The 19,044-nt window shown below is 35.6% G+C and overlaps 2 pseudogenes; both read right to left on the bottom strand.

Annotated features, from left to right (window-relative positions):
- Window positions 1-1,747: 1,747 nt before the first annotated feature.
- LOC131169405 (pentatricopeptide repeat-containing protein At5g65560-like) lies at window positions 1,748-2,304 on the bottom strand (annotated as a pseudogene).
- LOC131169406 (pentatricopeptide repeat-containing protein At5g65560-like) lies at window positions 2,304-4,720 on the bottom strand (annotated as a pseudogene).
- Between the last annotated feature and the right edge of the window lie 14,324 nt (window positions 4,721-19,044).

The following is a 19,044-nucleotide window of genomic DNA, read 5'->3' on the forward strand; positions in this document are numbered from 1 at the left end:
GTTGACATGATTATTAGTGAAATTAAGAAGTACAAGGCAGCTACAGAGACCTTTAGTTATCCTTCTGCTATTAGAGGAAGAACAACTAAATCTCCAGGTTATTAATTTATATTCTTATTAATTTTTCATCTACCTCATTCGTTAAATTATATTATGAATTTGAGTTTAACAATCATCGATTCTATATTTTAATAGCTATTTGGTAGAAAATATATAGCTCTTCAATTCCAAACCTACAAAACTTTGCCATAAAGGTTTTCAGTCTCATATGTAGTGTAAGTGGTTGTGAGAGAAATTGGAGTGTATTTGAGCATGTAAGTAAAAAAATATATATATATTAAATATAATATTTTTGTTATTTTATTTTGAACCTTTTCAATTTGAAGTTTAACTTATTTGTTACTATAAAATTAATGACAGCTTCATAATAAGAAAAGAAATCGGCTATTTCAAGAACGCTTGGACAAATTAGTTTATGTGAAGTACAATAGAGCTTTGCTACACCGGTACATCTTTGGAGATATTGCCACGCCAATTGATTTGGCAAATATTGATAGTAATGAGTGGTTGCTTGGTCAATTAGAAAAAGGAGATGGGGATGATGATGATGATACTCTTGTTTTCATGGATGATGTGTTGACTTGAGGTGATGTTGGTAGGGCGATTGGAGTTTCTGAATCTCGTTATGAATTGAGATCGGTTGCAAGATCAACACCAGTTGAAACTCCATCATTTCGAGGGTCTCATTCAATGAGAGATGCATCCTCTTCACAAGTTGATAATGTTGAAGAGGAGGAAGAATTTGGGATGGAAGCTGTTGAGAATGAAGATGATTTTGGAAATCTTGATGACGAGTAATTTTAGTTACTAGTTTTTTCTTTCTTTTTTTTTTTATGTACTTGTTGCATTTGGATTGTTGTGACTTACGACTTATTTCTATTTATTAAAGTTTGAACTTCTAGAATTTGCATGTCCTATTTTATGATTCAACAACTTTTATTATTATTATTAGTATTGTTATTTATGTTATGAATTTCAATTTTATAGTATCAACTTTTATCTTGTATTTAAGTTGGAAATGTAGGTATGCACAATTTCTTTTATATATATATATATATATATATATATATATATATATATATTAACATCTCTTATTATTATTTATATTATTGCTTATACTATGAGTTTTAATTTTACAGCCACACTTTTATTTTTCCTATTTTATGATTCAACAACTTTTATTATTATTATTAGTATTGTTATTTATGTTATGAATTTCAATTTTATAGTATCAACTTTTATCTTGTATTTAAGTTGGAAATGTAGGTATGCACAATTTCTTTTATATATATATATATTAACATCTCTTATTATTATTTATATTATTGCTTATACTATGAGTTTTAATTTTACAGCCACACTTTTATTTTTTACTTAAGCTGGAAATGCAGGTATGCACAATTTTCAATTTTTGTTATCTTACATATAGACATAATGTAAATAATGTTTTTCTTTTCTTTTCAATATGCATTTTTTTTATATAACAAACTAGTTAAAAGTATGAATTTTATGTTATAAGTACACACATATATATAATTTAGACAATTTAGACTATAGTGTCTCGCTTCGAAAAGGCCTCGCCTCGCATCTCGCCTCTCGTCTAAGACCATAAAATCTCTTTTCGCCTTAGTATCGCCTTTCGCCTGATAACACTGTCCAAAATGAAACAATTTCAATAGAAAGGATATCAAGAATTAGTCCAATCAAGAACTTCAATTAAGATTCTGTATGTTTGTGGATGAATCTGGCAACCCTCTGTCTCAATGATGCTCAGTAATTCAGAGCGTACATCAGCAAGGCCCATCTTAAGTAAGCCATCAATGAGAATTTTCCAAGCTACTTCATCATCATTATAACCAAAATGAAGCAAATTACAGAAAACTGCTTTAGCCTTCTCTTTGTTCCCTTTATCATATAGCCCACATACAAGTGATTTCAAAGACTAGAAATTTTAAATGACCACACTCTATCACAGTATCTGCCAGTCTCACCGCATCACCATACATTCCAAGTTCACAGCAACAGTTGAGAAGAGAATTATAAATATCTTCACTAGGACATATTCCTCGTTCATGCATAAGATCAAATAACCTCTGGGCCACTCCCATGCGCCCCACTTTGCAAAGTCCTATAATAAGCTTCCCGTACGTGTTAGCATTAGGTGAACAACCATGTTCCAGCATTTTCTCAAAAACGATCCATAGCAGTTTCAAATTCCATGGTCTTCCACACATCAGCAACATCTACGAAGAGACATTTGGAACCAAATCAAGTTCTCCAGCATTGTTGTTTTCCTTTAGTAGCTTTTTCTTTGAAAGATGCTTGATTAAAAAAGAATAAGTATGATGAGAGGGATCACAACCAGTATCAAACATGCGCTTAAGAACGTCAAATGCTCGATGTAATAATCCCAAGCATCCATATGCATCAATGAACAATGTGTAAGTCAGTGCATCAGGCATAACACCTCTTTCAACCATCCTAGCCATCATATCCTCCGCCTCTTTTAAGTTCCCGGTGACACAATATGAAAGAATAAATGCAGTGTAAATAAACACATCAGGTTGGATTCCTAACGAAATCGTTTGAGCAAAAAGCCAATGAGCATGGTCAAAATCACCCTCTTTCAACATTGCTACAATAAAACTTGTATATGTAGAAACTGTGGCCCTCACACCCTTCTGTACCATATTTTCCAACAATAACAATGCTTTTTTAACTTTCCTCACAGCCCATCTATAAGGGCATTATAAGTGGATGAGTTGGGCAAACAGCCCTCAGTAAGCATTATTTCTAGCAAAGAATCAGCATCATCTATCATTCCAGCTTTGCAGTATCTATCAATTAAAGCAGTGTAAATCACTTCATTTGCCTTTATGCCTTTATCCTTGAGAGAATTGAATAAAACACGAGCTTCTTCTATCCTCTTATTTTACACAGAGCGTCTATAAAAACGTTGTAAATCCACTGGTCAGGAACCAGACCATTTTCCTTCATCATTTCAAGCAACCTAGAAGCAATATCCAAATGACCTACTTTACACTGCCCATGGATTAATGAATCATATGTAACCAGGTTCGGTGTCAGCCTATGCTCGACCATTTTACTAAGCAATGACATTGCTTTGTGCACATTTTTCCTTTTGCAAAAACCACATATCAATTCATTGTATGTACGCTCATTTGGGCTACAGTTATTTGAGTTCATAAAATCCAAAATTTCCTGTGCAGACTCCATCATCGCCTCCTTGCAATACCCATCAATCAGAGCATTGCATGTAGTCACACTGGGAACCAAACCTTTCTGCATCATCTCACTTAGCATTCTTCTACTCTCATCAAACTTTCTTTCTTTACACATAGCATCAATCATCACAGTGTAAGTGTGAACATTTGGCTCATAACCTCTGTTCCTCATCTCATTAAACAAATTTATAGCCTCAAACTTCCTATAATTTTCAAACAATGCATCTATAATCACTGTATATGTACGTACAGTTGGATAACAATCATCCTCCATCTTCTTAAACAAACTAATACCTTCATCAACCCTTCCAGCCTCACAGAGCCCATGTATGAGGTTTGTGTATGAAACCTCAATTCTTCGACAACCCTTCTTCAGCATCAACTTAAAAACACTATATGCACGATTTACATCTTTATTCCTGCAATGCCCCAATGTCAAAGAAGTATAAGTAAAGGTATCTGGCCTTAAACCCGCCTACAAAATCTTACTCACATATAAATCAGCCTCAACTACATTACCTATCTTCCAATACGCATTAACCATAGTGTTTAATGTATATATATTGGGCACAAGCATATCACTCAGCACCTGTGCATAAACTCTCTTCATTTTATCAATCATTAGAAACCTCGATAACATCATTAGTAGTTCAATATTGGTCCTAATACTGAGTTTAAACTTATGTTCATTATCATCCCTATTCATTTCCCTTAAAAAATTCTAATGTGAACCTAATATCATCAATGGAAATGCAAGCTTTAATCATGGAAATACGGATTTTCTCAGACACACCAAAAAACTTATTCCTAATCAAAATGTCTAAAAGCAGGGAATGGGATTGGACGCTATGTTTAAACCAGGTTCTCGAGCTAAAAATTGAAAACTTGAGGGCGATTTGGGGATCAAGATTTGGATTACTGCTGAAAGAGAGGATACATGGGATGGAGAAATGCTCGGAAGTAGGTTGCGAAGGGCGGGATGCTTTTGCCAATTTGGATGGGAGAGAATAGAGAGAAGCTGGGAGGAGATATCAGGTGGGTCAGGGTCTACCGGAAGAAGGGCGATTGAGGAGCAGGAAATGGGTCTTTTTAGAAAGGGATGATCAAGGCGGAGGTGGAGGAGGATCGAGGACTCACCTGGGTGAATAATGGCCGTTGATTTTCTAATCTTGAAGAATCAGAGAGTGGTGAGTGCGCCATTCATGAAGCCAAGTTCAGAAGCATTTTGGTGCATTTGGGTGGACTTTTAAGATCAGAGATAGCTAAAAACCAGTTGAAGGTATACGAGATGTTGGTCAGTTCAAAGAAACCTGGAATGGAAATGGTAGAGAGTGTGCAGGGCGCAGCTGGCTATAGAGAAGGAGCGCCAGTTTTGAATTGGGTTTATGATGATGGGCCTTGCCGTTGCTCCCCATAGAACTATGAGCTGAAACTTATCTATGTAGATGAGTTGGGTGGCTTCTTTCTGGCATCAACTTTAATTTCACCATTACATAGGTCACGACTTTTTCAAAGTTACAATGTCACGCGATGCTGCGAGTATAATTTCTTATTATTAATGTTTTATAATATTATTGATAAATAAAATGATTTGATAAAAAAATTATAGTGTTATAATTTTATAAATTAATAGATTAAAGTAAATAATTATAGATAATTTTTTATAAAAAAAATGTCTCAATTCCAATATTCATTATAATTATTATATATATTAAAAACAATTAAATTAGAAAAAAATAAATTAAATCTTGCCAAAAAATATAAAAGGTAAAAATTGGAAAGTTTAGGCAATTGAAATAAGAAAATTGAGGGAAAAAAAAACACCTAGTAAAGTTTTTATGATATTGTTTTCGGAATAGAACTCAAATTTGAGTTTTGATATATATAAAGTAAAATTGATTGCAATAAAATGAAATTAATATTGCAATACTATAATTTGTATTATTTATTTTAATAATGATGTTATAGATTTTTTCTGATTTATTATTCACTAAAAAATTGTATTTTATAATTTAAATATTACTAAAATATTTACTAATAAAAAATGAAAATATTTTTTTATATTGGATTCATAATTTAATTATATTTTATTTTAATTGTATGAAAATATTTAAATAGTATTATCTTTTATATAAATATTGAATAAGTTTAATTATATGAAAAAAAAGCAAAAGATAAAAAAGCAAGATAAAAAGCTAAATAGTATTAAAAATAAAATAAAATAAAATAAAAAAGGAAAAAGTGTTTCCAAAGGGTGGGACGTGTGATTAGGGATAGCAATGGGTAGGGTATTTAAAAAAGTTATTCTATTATAACTTAAATTCTATTAATATTCTTACTATTTAAACTAGTTATAAATTCGATCAAAATTTACAAAACTCATTATTACTTGAAAATATTAAAATTAATTTAATTTTATATATTTTAATTAATAATTTAAATAAAATTATATTTTTTATTAATAATTTACATTTTAAAATCTAACAATTTTATAAAATATTTAAATTCTCTTTATTTAAAATATAATATATAGAAATTTATAAATATTATTTAAAAAACATATATTTCACATTTAATTAATTATTATTAAATATCTATAAACATTATTCCTTAAATCCGACTTGTCGAATTAAATATCTATAAATATTTAATTTGTTGTCATTCCTATCTATGATAAAAGTGTAAAGAAAGAATTTAGTAGATGATATGCATAGTCATTTAGTTTAAATTTCATGGCCATTTCATTTATTTGTTAATCACTTTTAGCTAATTTTACTAGTTATTTAAATAATTTTTCATAATTGTCAATTTTTAGGTTAATTTATAATTTGCTTTATTTCATAGGTAAAAATGGTATTTTTGAGAGATTAAAAAGTAATTGTGCCAGTGAAGAGTGATTCTTAGAGCAAAAAATATCAAAATAAAGCTTGAAAGTTGAAGAAAGCAAAATTACCAAAGTCTGCGTAACCTTCTGCATAGGGAGAAGAAGCAAATTGTGAGCCTGCCGAAACCTACATAATATACTGCATGACTTATGCAGATTCACGCCCTGCTTATGCAGCTTCACAGAAAACTGCATAACTTGTCGCATAACTTATATAATCTCACTCCTCACTTATGCAGCTTCACGGAAAGAGCTCCCAAACCTGCCGAAACTTGCATAACCAGCTGCATAACTTATACAGTCCACTTATGCAGTTTCACGGATGACTCCAAGGCTTGAAAAATCTGCACAACTAGTCTGCATAACTTATGCAATATCACAGGAAGCACCTGAAACCACCAAAATTGCATAAAATCTGCATAAGAAACTTGCATAACTTGTGCAATTCTTTATAATGAGCTGACAGAAAGATTTTCACACGTGAATCTTCATCTCAAACACACCATTTTAGGGTTACTTGTCAGAAAAATAGAAATAGTGTCCTTATCTCATTTTAGCGAGAAGAAGAGGGAGGAAAGAAGAAGAAAAGTGGGAAGCGGCAAAGAAAATGTTAAAAAACAGAACAAGGAGCATCACTTTCCATTTTTGGATCAGATTTGGATTCTTCTTCTTTTCTTCACCATTTTCTACCTTTCTTGTATTGGGTTTCTTAATTCTTAGTATATTTTCAAGTTCTATTTCCATATTTACTCAGAATCTCTTGTAATAATTATGGATAGTGAGTAGTTTTTCATATATTATGGAGTTGGGATATAATATTTAAGATATTTTGTGGATTTTGATTGGGTAATCTATATTTTATGGTTTTTATAAGGTTTTATCTATTTCTTGTGTGCCTAATTACATGCTTACTGGAGGATCATATTAAGTATTGTTCTTAATCCATGGTTGAAACATCGAAAGGAGAAAATTTTGTGATAGATAATAAAAAAATTGGACTTAATTAATTTAGATCTAGAAATAGACTAAGGATTAAAAGGATTTACAGATTAATTAAGGAACCTAATGGGTCTTGATTAATTTTAACTCTACGAAAGTAGGATTAAGTTAACTAAGACACTCTTTGTCTCACTCGAAAGGATATTCAAAGGATTTAAGAATTAATCTCCTTAAAACCCATAATTTCCATAAGATTGGATAACCTATTTAAAAATTCAAAAATAGCTTAAATATGAATCCACAAACTCTGGAATCACCCTTTTTAATATTGTTAGTTGTTAATTGAATTTAATTGTTTGCCATATTTCAATTTGCTCATTGCTGCTTAAGTTGAATCATTTATATTAATAATTAGATTGTTGATTTTGCATAAATAGATTTTACATCCTTAATTATTTCAATCATTCACTTGATTTACAAAATTAGCTTAAATTAGTCAATTTTTATATCAAAAACTCAATCATTAGCACAACTCTTCGAGGGAACGATATCTTTTTTATATTACTTGTACGACCCGTGCACTTGCGGTTGGGCCACATCAGTAGACTGACTCTTATTACAAAAAAGAATAATAATAATTTTAATATTTTATTGTTAATTATTATTTTAAAAATAATAATTTATTAATTCGCTGCAATATGAGCAACTTTTATAACTTATTAAAAACTTTTAAATTTAGTGTATATTTGAAAGAATATCTCACCTCATATATACTATTCCCACAAATGAGTGAAAGGCTTTATGGTTACGTTGGGGAAGTGTTCGATTGTGGCGACTGGGACTTGGATTGTTGATACATGCATTTTGCATAGTTATTTAGGTTTAATTTCATGGCCATTTTATTTGATTGTTAGTCACTTTTAGCTAATTTCATTAGTTATTTAGATAGTTTTTCATAATTGCCAATTTTTGGATTAATTTGTAATTTTACTTTGTTTTGTAGGAAAAATGGTATTTTTGAGTGACTAAAAAAGAAATTTTGCCATTGAGAAGTGATTTCTACAGCCAAAGATGTCAAAAACAAGTTTCAAAGTTGAAGTATGCATTGGCCAAATTGCGCATAGCTTGCAGCATAAGTTGTGCAGTTCTGCACAAGGAGAAGAAACAATTTTTCAAACTTGCCAAAATCTGCATAAGTTACTGCATAACTTATGCAGATTCATGCCATGCTTATGCAACTTCACAGAAAACTACATAACTTATGCAGTCTCGCACCCTGCTCATGCAGCTTCGCACAGAGAGCCCAGAAACTAGCCGAAAACTGCATAAGGGACTGCACAACTTATGCAGTTCCATAAAGTCTTCATAATGAGCTGGCAGAAGATTCCCTCATAAAAACACACCTCAAACACATCATTTTAGGGCTACTTGTCAGAGAAAAAGTTATAAATAGGCGCTTATCTCATTTAAGAAAGGGAAGAAAAACAAAAGAAAAGGACCAGCAGCAGCAGAAGAGTCAAAAAGGGGAGCAAAAACGTCAACTCTCCATTTTCTAGACCAGATTTGGAGTTTTTTTTTCCTTTCTTGCATATTTCCTACCTTTCTTATATTGGGTTTCTTAGTTCTTAGCTTATATTAAAGATTTATTTTCATATTAACTCAGAATTTCTTGTAAATATTATGGATAGTGAGTAGTTTTCATTAGATTTTGGAGTTGGTGTAACACCCCTATTTGCATAGCCTGGTATATTTCACTATTCCGGTGACCGGACACGGTCCGGACAATTAAGGGGATTAGAACCACACTTAAGACAACTAGAGAAGCCATAAACCCAAATAATTAGTAATTGCCAATTAGTTAAATATGAATAAGAAAAACAGAACATAAGAAGTTAAATGAGCCGAGAGTCACAGCGATGGGTAACTTTCTCGGAAAGGATTGCGAAGTCAATTTAAACTCAAATTTCGAACCGTAAAATATGATGCTGCGGTCCTTAGGACTATTGCGAACACAATGGAAAAGAGAAAATCACGAAAAAGAACTGTTAAGCCAGTCAAATAATTAGGTCAGGGATCTGGAAGAAATATTGAATTATTTTCAAACCGGGTCAAACCGGCGAGGGGCAATTTGGTCAATTGACCCTGAGAGCTAACTCCTGACCTAACTGTTAAATAAAATCAGAGAAAAGAAAATTTTGGAATCGAGAATTAAATTAAAGAACTAATAGAAAAAACAAAAAAAAAAAAAGAGGAAAAAGAAAAAGTTGAAAAAGGTTGATTACATCATGCATGACATCATGCATGATGCAATAAACTTACTAATTTAAGAAATTAAAAATTGTGGGATAACTATCTATTAAAAGAGCATAAAATAACAAAAAGAAAAAAAAATTTAATTACTTCTCCTTCCATTTTCCGTCACCCTTTCTCTCTCATTTCTCTCATTTCCTTTCCACCATTAACACCCATGTCAAGCTTTCAAAAGCTTAATTTTATTTTATAAACTCCCTAACTCCTTTAAGTAAATCTTGTTCTTGGACCTTGACAAGCATCTTGTGAACAAAAAGGAAGAGGAAAGTGGAGAATTGAAGAATTAAGGAATTCACAAATTGAGATAAGTGTAACTTTAAGCTTAGATTTTTATCAAATGCATGAATTTAAATTTAAATGTGATGAAATTTCATTAGAAATAAAGAAAACTATGCTTGAATAATGGGAGTGAGAATTTGGTAGCCATGGAATTAGGAGATGTTAAAGTTTTTAAGTTCAATTAATTATGTATGTAAGCTTGATTAAGCATGTAAAGATGATTAGAACATTTTAATTGTATGAATTAAGATGAATTGTATAATTAGGGTTCATAGCACGTAGGGTTTGGAGGCAAAAATGTGAGAATTGGTCAAATGTTGTGTTTGACCTTGTTTGAGATGAAAAATGGTCATTTGTGACCAATTGGAGCATGTTAGAAGTGTTGGAACCAAATGCAAATTCGGATTGCTTAGGGTCATGCTGTAGGTAGTAGGACCAAGGTCCCTTTGAGGGACCAAAACTGAAAATTTACAAGTCCAATTGGTATGAGACCAATTGGGAATGAAAATAGACACAAAATGGAACATTTTTCATTTAGGAATCATGCCCAAAAAGTGACCAAAACCTAGTGAACAAATTGACCAAATCTGGATTTATGCAGTCTGACCTATACAAAAATGACCAAATGAACAGTGTTTGTTCATTTGGCCATAACTTGGGCTAGGTAGGTCTAAATGACCTGACATTTTACCAGTGGACAGTTGAGATATAGATCTAAAACTTTCATGAAGAACACAAACTCAAATTATGCCCTTAACCAAGTCATTTGGCCACCCAAAATTGGTGACCTAAAACTGCCAGAACCAGTTTGGTGCCCAGAAATCTGGGTTAAGTTCAATCCGGCAGCCATGATTCAAATGGCTATAACTTGAGCTACAAAACTCCAAATGGAGTGATTCAAAAAGGAGAATAAATTTAAGACAATAGGGAACATTTTCTATGAAGAAAATTTTGCCAAATTCTAACAGTAAAATGACCAATGGAACAGTGCAACATAAGAGACCAAAACTGAAAATTTGCAAATTTACCTAAAAGACTTAAGTTTTGAGAAAACAACCAAAACAAAAGGCGCCTCTAGTAATTAGTTCTCCCATTTTATATATAATTACTTTTTGAACCCAAGACCATCTCCGTGCTTTGCCGATGTGGGATTTGCCTAAGGGACCTTTTTCACCCCCTTTCGGGACTCAACGTCCTCGCTGAGGTTTGCCCCACCATCGCCCACGAGGACACGCGAGCGGCTCTGATACCAACAAAGTGCAATTGCAAGAGCTGCTTGACAAGGGCTTTATCCGCCCTAGTGTGTCACCTTGGGAAGCGCCAGTGTTGTTTGTTAAGAAGAAGGATGGCACTCTCTACTTATGTATTGATTATCGGCAGTTGAATAAGGTGACAATAAAGAATAGATACCCATTGCCTCGCATTGATGACTTATTTGATCAGTTGAGGGGTGTAGTTGTGTTCTCCAAAATTGATCTGAGATCAGGTTATTATCAGCTGAAAGTACAAGAGCAGAGTATTCCTAAAACTGCCTTTAGAACCCACTATGGCCATTATGAGTTCTTGGTCATGCCATTCGGGTTGACTAATGCTCCGGCTGCTTTTATGGATCTGATGAACACTATCTTCAGACCATACCTCGACCAGTTTGTTGTGGTATTCATTGATGATATATTGGTCTATTCGAGGAATGCAGAAAAGCATGATAGACATCTGCGGATTGTACTATAGATTTGAGGGAGAAATAGCTATACGCTAAATTATCGAAATGTGAGTTTTGGCTGAAAGAAATATCTTTCTTCGGGCATGTAGTATCAGCAGATGGCATCAAGGTAGATCCAAGTAAGATAGAAGCTATCCTTAATTGGAGGCCACCCAGGAATATCACAGAGATTTGCAGTTTTCTGGGTTTAGCTGGATACTACCATCGATTTGTGAAGGGATTCTCCATGTTGGCATCTCCATTGACTAAGCTACTTCGAAAAGATGTGAAATTTCAGTGGACGGATAAATGCTAACAAAGTTTTGATGAATTGAAGAAATGTTTGACTGAAGCTCCAGTCCTGACTTTACCTACTCTGGGTAAAGAATATACAGTTTATAGTGATGCTTCTCACAATGGGTTAGGCTGTGTACTGATGCAAGAACGAAATGTCATTACCTATGCATCACGCCAGCTGAAACCGCATGAGAGGAATTATCCAACACATGATTTGGAGCTTGCAGCTATTGTGTTTGCTCTTAAGATCTGGAGATACTATTTGTATGGGGAGAAATGCTACATCTACACAGATCATAAGAGTTTGAAGTATTTGGGCACCCAGAAAGAGTTGAATTTGAGACAGAGGAGATGGTTAGAGTTAATAAAAAACTATAATTGTCTGATAGACTATCAGCTAGGAAAATCTAATGTTGTGGCTGACGCCTTAAGTCGCAAGACTATGGCAAGTCTACGGTTACTCCTTTGTCTATGGTACATGAGTTTAGATCATTACATGTAGTGTAGAGATTAATGATGAGGGGCAGACAACAGTTCCATGGCATGTATAGCCAGTGTTGATTGATCATATCAGAATGGTTGCTCAGAATGATCAGAAATATCAGAAGCTATTGGAAGAAGTCAGACAGGGCAAGAGACCAGAATTTTCAATAAGAGATGATGGTCTACTGTTACACCAGGGCAGAATGTGTGTTCCTAATGATGTTGAATTGAGTAAGATCATTTTGAAGGAAGCACATGAGTCTCCTTTTGCCATGCACCCTGGTGGCACAAAAATGTATAGAAGGCTAAAGGAGCATTATGGTGGATGGGTATGAAAAGAGATGTGGCAGAGTTTGTTTCTAAATGCCTAACTTGTCAGCAAGTGAAGGCAGAGCATCAAGTACCCGCTGGGTTGTTACATTCACTACCAGTACCGGAATGGAAATGGGAGAGAATAACGATGGATTTTATGATGGGACTTCCGAGGACACAGAAGAGTTATGATGCAGTATGGGTCCTTGTTGACAGACTGACCAAGTCTACTCATTTTCTGCCAGTTCGGATGGACTACAGTTTAGAAAAATTGGCCAAGTTGTATATAGATGAGATTGTGAGACTGCATGGAGTTCCAGTATCCATCGTATCAGACAGAGATCTTAGGTTCACTTCTAGATTCTGGGGTAGTCTTCAGAGAGCCCTAGGAACTAGATTGAACTTCAGTACGGCATTCCACCCACAGATAGATGGCTAGTCTGAGAGGGTAATTCAGATCTTGGAGGACATGCTACGGGCTTGTGTGATTGAATTTGAGGGTAGTTGGGATACATATTTGCCTTTGATTGAGTTTGCTTGCAACAATAGCTACCAATCAAGCATTGGAATACCTCCATATGAAGCTTTGTATGGTAGAAAATGCAGAACTCCCTTGTGTTGGGATGAAGTAGGTGAAAGGAACACTGTTCATTTGGTCATTTTTGTACAGGTCAGACTGCATAAATTCGGATTTGGTCAATTTGTTCACTGGGTTTTGGTCACTTTTTGGGTATGATTCCTAAATGAAAAATGTTCCATTTTGTGTCTATTTTCATTCCCAATTGGTCTCATACCAATTGGACTTGTAAATTTTCAGTTTTGGTCCCTCAAAGGGACCTTGGTCCCTCAAAGGGACCTTGGTCCTACTGCCTGCAGCATGACCCTAAGCAATCCGAATTTGCATTTGGTTCCAATACTTCTAACATGCTCCAATTGGTCACAAATGACCATTTTTCATCTCAAACAAGGTCAAACACAACATTTGACCAATTCTCACATTTTTGCCTCCAAACCCTAGGTGCTATGAACCCTAATTATACAATTCATCATAATTCATACAATTAAAATGTTCTAATCATCTTTACATACTTAATCAAGCTTACATAAATAATTAATTAAACTAAAACACTTTAACATCTCCTAATTCCATGGCTGCCAAATTCTCACTCCCATTATTCAAGCATAGTTTTCTTTATTTCTAATGAAATTTCATCACATTTAAACTTAAATCCATGCATTTGATAAAAATCTACGCTTAAAGTTACACTTACCTCAATTTGTGAATTCCCTAATTCTTTAATTCTCCACTTTCCTCTTCCTTTTTGTTCACAAGATGCTTGTCAAGGTCCAAGAACAAGATTTACTTAAAGGAGTTAGGGAGTTTATAAAATAAAATTTAGCTTTTGAAAGCTTGAAATGGGTGTTAATGGTGGAAAAGAAATGAGAGAAATGAGAGAGAAAGGGTGACGGAAAATGGAAGGAGAAGTAATTTTTTTTTTCTTTTTGTTATTTTATGCTCTTTTAATAGATAGTTATCCCACAATTTTCAATTTCTTAAATTAGTAAGTCTATTGCATCATGCATGATGTCATGCATGATGTAATCAACCTTTTTCAACTTTTTCTTTTTCCTCTTTTTTTTTTTATTTTTCTATTAGTTCTTTAATTTAATTATCGATTCCAAAATTTTTTTTTCTCTGATTTTATTTGACAGTTAGGTCAGGAGTCAGCTCTCGGGGTCAATTTACCAAATTGCCCCTCGCCGGTTCGACCCAGTTTGAAAATAATTTAATATTTCTTTCGGATCCCTGACCTAATTATTTGACTGGCTTAATAGTTCTTTTTCGTGATTTTCTCTTTTCCACTGTGTTCGTAATAGTCCTAAGGACCGCAGCATCACATTTTATGATTTGAAATTTGAGTTTAAATTGACTTCGCAATCCTTCCCAAGAAGGTCACCCATCGCTATGACTCTCGGCTCATTTAACTTCTTATGTTCTATTTTTCTTATTCATACTTAACTAATTGGCAATTACTAATTATTTGTGTTTATGGCTTCTCTAGTTGTCTTAAGTGTGGTTCTAATCCCCTTAATTGTCCGGACCGGGTCCGATCATTGGAATAGTGAAATATACCAGGCTATGCAAATAGGGGTGTTACAATTCTCTCCCTCTTAAAATAAATTTCGTCTCGAAATTTTACCTGGTATCAATCTCTGAACAGCTGTGGGTGCTGTCTCCTCATGTCCTCCTCTCATTCCCAAGTAGCCTCCTGGCCCGAATGATGGTTCCACAGCACTTTCACCAATGGTATTTGCTTGTTTCATAGCTGCTTCACCTCATAAGCCAGAATCTCTATGGGTTCTTCCACATTTGTGAGGTCTGGATTCAATTCAATTTCTTCTACTGGTAGTACATGAGATGGGTCTGATCTATACCTCCTCAACATGGACACATGGAAGACATTATGTATCTTCTCTAACTCTGGAGGTAGTGCCAAACGATATGCCAAAGGACCCACTCTTTCCAGAACCTCATATGGCCCAATGAAACGAGGACTCAGTTTCCCCTTTTTGCCTAATCTCATAATCCTCTTCCAAGGGGAAACCTTGAGGAATACTTTCTCACCCACTGCATACTCGATATCTCTTCTCTTTAAATCAATGTAGGACTTCTGACGGTCTGATGCAGCCTTAAGTCATTCTCTGATCAATCTGATTTTCTCCTTGGTTTGCTGAACAATTTCTGGCCCAATCATCTTCCTTTCACCTACTTCATCCCAACACAAGGGAGTTCTGCATTTTCTATCATACAAAGCTTCATATGGAGGTATTTCAATGCTTGATTGGTAGCTATTATTGTAAGCAAACTCAATCAAAGGCAAGTGTGTATCCCAACTACCCTCAAATTCAATCACACAAGCCCGTAGCATGTCCTCCAAGATCTGAATTACCCTCTCAGACTGGCCATCTGTCTGTGGGTGGAATGCCGTACTGAAATTCAATCTAGTTCCTAGGGCTCTCTGAAGACTATCCCAGAATCTAGAAGTGAACCTAAGATCTCTGTCTGATACGATGGATACTGGCACTCCATGCAGTCTCACAATCTCATCTATATACAACTTGGCCAATCTTTCTAAACTTTAGTCCATCCGAACTGGCAAAAAATGAGTAGACTTGGTCAGTCTGTCAATAATGACCCATACTGCATCATGACTCTTTTGTGTCCTAAGAAGTCCCATAACAAAATCCATCGTTATTCTCTCCCATTTCTATTCTGGTACTAGTAGTGGATGTAACAACTCAGCGGGTACTTGATGCTCTGCCTTCACTTGCTGACAAGCTAGGCATTTAGAAATAAACTCTGCCACATCTCTTTTCATACCCATCCACCTGTAATGCTCCTTTAGCCCTCTATACATTTTTTTGCCATCAGGGTGCATGGCAAAAAGAGACTCATGTGCTTCCTTCAAAATGATCTTCCTCAATTCAACATCATTAGGAACACACATTCTGTCCTGGTGTAACAATAGACTATCATCTCTTATTGAAAATTCTGGTCTCTTGCCCTATCTGACTTCTTCCAATAGCTTCTGATATTTCTGATCATTCTAAGCAGCCATTCTGATCTGATCAATTAACACTGGCTGTACATGCCATGCAACTGTTGTCTGCCCCTCATCATTAATATCTAAGCTAGGATGTAATGATCTCAACTCATGTACCATAGACAAAGGAGTAACCCGTAGACTTGCCATAGTCTTGCGACTTAAAGCGTCAGCCACAGCATTAGCTTTCCCTGGCTGATAGTCTATCAGACAATCATAGTCTTTTATTAACTCTAACCATCTCCTCTGTCTCAAATTCAACTCTTTCTGGGTGCCCAAATACTTCAAACTCTTATTATCTATGTAGATGTAGCATTTCTCCCCATACAAATAGTGTCTCCAGATCTTAAGAGCAAACACAATAGCTGCAAGCTCCAAATCATGTGTTGGATAATTCCTCTCATGCGGTTTCAGCTAGCATGATGCATAGGCAATGACATTTCGATCTTGCATCAATACACAGCCTAACCCATTGTGAGAAGCATCACTATAAACTGTATATTCTTTACCCGGAGTAAGCAAAGTCAGCACTAGAGCTTCAGTCAAACATTTCTTCAATTCATCAAAACTCTGTTGGCATTTATCCGTCCACTGAAATTTCACATCTTTCTGAAGTAGCTTAGTCAATGGAGATACCAACATGGAGAATTCCTTCACAAATCGACGGTAGTATCCAGCTAAACCCAGAAAACTGCGAATCTCCGTGATATTCCTGGGTGGCCTCCAATTAAGGACAGCTTCTATCTTACTTGGATCTACCTTGATGCCCTCTACTGATACTACATGCCCGAAGAAAGATATTTCTTTCAGCCAAAACTCACATTTCGACAATTTGGCATATAGCTGTTTCTCCCTCAAAGTCTGCAGTACAATCCGCAAATGTCTATCATGCTCTTCTGCATTCCTCGAATAGACCAATATATCATCAATGAATATCACAACAAACTGGTCGAGGTATGGTCTGATGATAGTGTTCATCAGATCCATAAAAACAGCCGGAGCATTAGTCAAGCCGAATGGCATGACTAAGAACTCATAATGGTCATAGCGGGTTCTAAAGGCAGTTTTAGGAATACTCTGCTCTTATACTTTCAGCTGATAATAACTTGATCTCAGGTCAATTTTGGAGAAAACAGCTGGATCCCTCAACTGATCAAATAAGTCATCAATGCGGGGCAATGGGTATCTATTCTTTATTGTCACCTTATTCAACTGCCGATAATCAATACATAAGGAAAGAGTGCCATCCTTCTTCTTAACAAACAACACTGGCACTCCCCAAGGTGACATACTAGGGTGGATAAAGCCCTTGTCAAGCAGCTCTTGCAATTGCACTTTCAACTCTTTCAATTCTACAAGTGCCATTCTGTATGGTGTTATAGAGATTGGGTCTACACCAAGCATAACATCAGTCTCAAACTACACCTCTCTTTCTGGAGGTAATCCTAGAAATTCATCAGGAAACACATCCGGAAAGTCACATACTGTAGGGATGTCCCTCAGTGCTGGACTCCCCACTTGGGTGTCTAACACATGTGCCAAGTATGCTTCACACCCCTTTCTGATCATCCTTCTGGCTAGTGCAGCCGAAATGATGTTTGATGGTAATAAATGTCTCTCCCCATGTATTACCACATCACCGTACAGAGGGAGACCAAAAGTGACTGTCTTCAGTCTACAGTCAATCATGGCGTGGCTAACCAATCCATGCCCAAGATGATATCATAATCTCTGAAGGGCATTTTAATCAAATCTGACAGAAAAACATGTCCTTGGATCACCAAAGGACAGTCTCTATAGATTCTATTGACCCGAACCTCTTATCCTAACAGACTAGTTACTAGCACTTCAAAACCCATTTGGACACATGGAATAGCAAGTGAACTGACTATGCTAGAACTAACATATGAGTGGGTTGAACTCGGATCAAACAACACAAATACTTTTTTATCAGAGATAGAGAATGTACCAGCTACCACATCGGAAGTCTCAGCCTCTTCTCACTGTCTCATCGTGTAAACTCTGGCTGAAGCACTTCCTTGCGCTGACTGACCAACAGTACCCTGACTGCCTAAAGTAGTGCCTCTATCTCTGCCTCTTGCTCTGCCAACTGATTGTGAACCTCTAGGAGCAGGACTCTGAATAGATACTTCTACAGTAGTAGGAGCTGGACCATATTTAGGAGCACTAGTGCAGTCTTTAGCTAAATGGCCCTTGCCTCCACAGTTAAAGCAGGCTCCCGTAGCCCAATAGCATTCTCCCCCATGAATCTTATCACAAGTCTCACAGGGGCGGGCAGGATATGAACCCCTGCTCGAATGCTGACCAGACCTAGGGGGTCTCTATCCAGAGAATCAGCCCCTTCCAAATCTTCCACCTCGACCTCTGCTAGGTCCACCAAATTTCTTCCTCTTGCTAGAAGTACCACTAAAACTTGGCTCTACTGACTTTTCACCTTTATCTTTCTCTGTTTTCTCAGTCTTCTCTGATTTTTCTTTTACAGGTGTTGCTTCTGATTCAATCCTTTCTAGTTCAAGTGCTTGAGAGATGAGCTCAGAGAAGTTGCTATGTCTGAATCCCACTACTTGCATTCTTAAACTGGGCTTCAAATCAGTCTCAAATCTCTTGTACCTTTCCTTCCTGGTGGAAAGGAGACTCCCAGCATTGTGGCTTAAGCAGGAGAACTCCCTCTCACACTCTGCCACTGATCTGTTCCCTTGTTTCAGGCTCAGAAATTCTTGTAACTTTTGATCCACATATGCGTCTGGGATGTATTTTTGTCTGAATTCTCTGATGAAGTCATCCTAGGTCAGTACTGGTGGTTCAGCCAAGCTGTGGGGGGGGATGGTCTTCCACCAATCATATGCATCCCCTTGCTGTAGTGATACGGAGTATTGAAACTTTAATTCATCTTGGCAGTGCAGTTTC

This window comes from Hevea brasiliensis, chromosome 10, assembly GCF_030052815.1.
Source record: "Hevea brasiliensis isolate MT/VB/25A 57/8 chromosome 10, ASM3005281v1, whole genome shotgun sequence".
Classification (NCBI taxonomy): domain Eukaryota; kingdom Viridiplantae; phylum Streptophyta; class Magnoliopsida; order Malpighiales; family Euphorbiaceae; genus Hevea; species Hevea brasiliensis.